This window comes from Cicer arietinum, chromosome 2, assembly GCF_000331145.2.
Source record: "Cicer arietinum cultivar CDC Frontier isolate Library 1 chromosome 2, Cicar.CDCFrontier_v2.0, whole genome shotgun sequence".
Taxonomy (NCBI): Eukaryota; Viridiplantae; Streptophyta; class Magnoliopsida; order Fabales; family Fabaceae; genus Cicer; species Cicer arietinum.
In genome coordinates this window covers 48,231,281-48,235,072 of record NC_021161.2, presented here as the reverse complement: position 1 = coordinate 48,235,072, position 3,792 = coordinate 48,231,281, and positions in this window count along the sequence as shown.

Sequence of the window (3,792 nt, the reverse complement as noted above, 5' to 3'; positions counted from 1 at the left end):
AAATGAAGTTGATGCAATTATTTTTACAAAACCCTCTACACTCAAAGAAAATCGTTCTCCTTCGTCATTTTTCCACTGTCGTGAGAAAAACTCTCTCACCATAATGTCTCATTCTCAATTCGTTTATGTTTGCATTCATATTGTCTTGGTGTCATCGACCACACATAGTCATTGTTTCTAAGTTTATTTTTGATTCTTAACGAACTAACAATAGAGATTACAGATAGATGATGCAGAACAAAAGAGAAAGACGGAGAAGAACATACGAGAAAGACGATAAAGAACGAATGAGAGACTATGCAGCGAAGAGATAACGGGAGAAGAGACAAAATTTAATTATTTTTTTAATATGATTTAATAAATAAATATTAATTATTATAAAATAAAACAAAAGTTTTAAACTTTAAATTTTAGTGATGTTAAATTTAAAATATAGACAAATATACTCATTATTTTCAATTGATTTAATTTAATACTATCAAAATATTTTCAGTTGTACCATAAAAATTCCGTTAAATTTAAAATATGGACAAATATACTCATTATTTTCAATTGATTTAATTTAATACTATCAAAATATTTTCAGTTGTACCATAAAAATTCCAAATCTATTATATATATTTAAAACAGACTCCAGATGCCACCTCATCATATTTTCCCACCTCATCATATTTTGCCACTTCATCATATTTCATCCACATCAGCCAAAAAGCTGATATGTACCTCTTGAGAGTACCCCTCCTCTTTCAACAACTTCTCATCTTCCTTCCGCAATTTCTAATATTATTTTATTAGAAATTTATATATTATATATATTTAAAACAGACTCCAGATGCCACTTCATCATATTTTTCCACCTCATCATATTTTGCCATTATATATATTTAAAACAGACTCAAGATGTCACCTCATCATATTTTCCCACCTCATCATATTTTGCCACTTCATCATATTTCATCCACATCAGCCAAAAAGCTGATATGTACCTCTTGAGAATACCCCTCCTCTTTCAACAACTTCTCATCTTCCTTCCACAATTTCTAATATTATTTTATTAGAAATTTATGTATTATATATATTTAAAACAGACTCCAGATGCCACTTCATCATATTTTCCCACCTCATCATATTTTGCCACTTCATCATATTTTGCCACTTCATCATATTTCATCCACATAAGCCAAAAAGCTGATGTGTACCTCTTGAGAGTACCCCTCCTCTTTCAACAACTTCTCCTCTTCCTTCCACAATTTCAAATATTATTTTATTAGAAATTTATAAATTATATTGTTTCATAATATATTTATAAATTATAAAATTATTTTACAATTAATTTTTAATTTATAAATTATTTTACTATTTGATAACAATTTATAATTTATGTTATTATCAAATTATTTTTTAAGTTATTTTATAATAAATTTATAAAGTATTTTATAGTATTATTAGTCATTTACCAATTGTAATAATTTATATTATTAGTCATTAAATTCAATGAAAAAAATCACCTAATCACTCATAAATATCGACATAAATGCTATTTATCTAATCCTCCTTATAATTATATTATTCCACTTATGGTGAGTAATGATTTTATACGTTAAAAATTCAATCAGTCATTAATGTCAATCCATTTAAAATTACTTTCAATTTATGTCAATCCATTTTTTTAATAACATTTTATAAAATAAAAATATATATTCTATTTGACATAAAAGACACAAATTTATTAAAAATAATCATAAAATACGAATATATAAAAAATTATTAAAAAAGTTACTTCCAATTATTAAAATATACAAATTTATTTAAAATTATAATATATATGACTATATTAAAAAAATATAATGAACCAACATTTACTATATATGTGTTTTGAAAAAATATGTTAACACTAAATTTTAACAATTAAATTATATATTTATAATTGAATGATACTTTTTATTTTAATTTTCCATATTATAATGATAATTTGAATATTAAAAAATAAATGAAAAATTAAGTATTGCATAAAATTAAATTATTTCTTAATAGAATATATTTTTGGTACCTATCAACATAACTATAATTCAATTGCAAAAAAAATTAGTTAAAACTTTTAAATACCTAAAATTGATTTAAGTATAAGCAAATCTTTTATCTTAAATAAAATAAATTTCAAACTCTTGATGAAATATTTTCAATAATTTTCTTTTACAACAATTTCTCATGCTCGCCATTAAAACATCATACTAATAAAACAAATAAATTGTAATGATTTTATACGTTAAAAATTCAATTACTCATTAAAAAAGTTACTTCCAATTAATAAAATACACAAATTTATTTAAAATTATAATATATATGAATATATTAAAAAATATAATGAACCAACGTTTACTATATATGTGTTCTGAAAAAAATATGTTAACACTAAATTTTTATCAATTAAATTATATATTTATAATTGAATGCTAATTTTTATTTTTATTTTCCTTATTATAATGATAATTTTAATGTTAAAAAATAAATGAAAAATTAAGTATTGCATAAAATTAAATTATTTTTTAATAAAATTTATTTTTGGTACCTATCAATATAACTATAATTCAATTGCACAAATAATTAGTTAAAACTTTTAAATACCTAAAATTGATTTAAAGTTTAAGAAAATCTTTAATCTTTAATAAAATAAATTTCAAACTCTTGATGAAATATATTCAATAATTTTTTTTACAACAATTTCTCATGCTCGCATCTAAAACATCATACTAATAAAACAAATAAATTTAGACTTTAAATTATAAAATTATTTTACAATTATTTATAATAAATTTATAATTTATTAATCATTTTACAATTTGATAATAATTTATAATTTATATTATTATCAAATTATTTTATAATTTATTTTATAATAAATTTATAAATTATTTTATAGTATTATTAGTCATTTACGAATTGTAATAATTTATATTATTAGTCATTAAATTCAATGAAAAAACCACCTAATCACTCATAAATGTCGACATAAATGTTATTTATCTAATCCTCCTTACAATTATACTTTTCCATTTATGGTGAGTAATGATTTTATACATTAATAATTCAATTACTCATTAATGTTAATCCATTTAATATTACTTTCAATTTATGTCAATCCATTTTTTTAGTAACAATTTGTAAAATAAAAATATATATTCTATTAGACATAAAAAACACAAATTTATTAAAAATAATCATAAAATACGAATATATAAAAAATTATTAAAAAGTTACTTCCAATTATTGAAATATACAAATTTATTTAAAATTATAATATATATATATGAATATATTAAAAAATATAATGAACCAACGTTTACTATATATGTGTTCTGAAAAAATATATTAACACTAAATTTTTATCAATTAAATCATATATTTATAATTGAATGCTATTTTTTATTTTAATTTTTCTTATTATAATGATCATTTGAATGTTAAAAAATAAATGAAAAATTAAGTATTGCAAAAAATTAAATTATTTTTTAATAGAATTTATTTTTGGTACCTATCAACATAACTATAATTCAATTGCACAAATAATTAGTTAAAACTTTTAAATACCTAAAATTGATTTAAAGTATAAGCAAATCTTTAATCTTTAATAAAATAAATTTCAAACTCTTGATGAAATATATATATTTAATAACATTTTTTTAAAATAAAAAATATTAAATAGTCAATCATATTTTTAAATTTTTAATCTTATTTTTTGGTTTGTATTTTACATTTTATTTCATCAAATAAATACAAGTACCATTATATGTT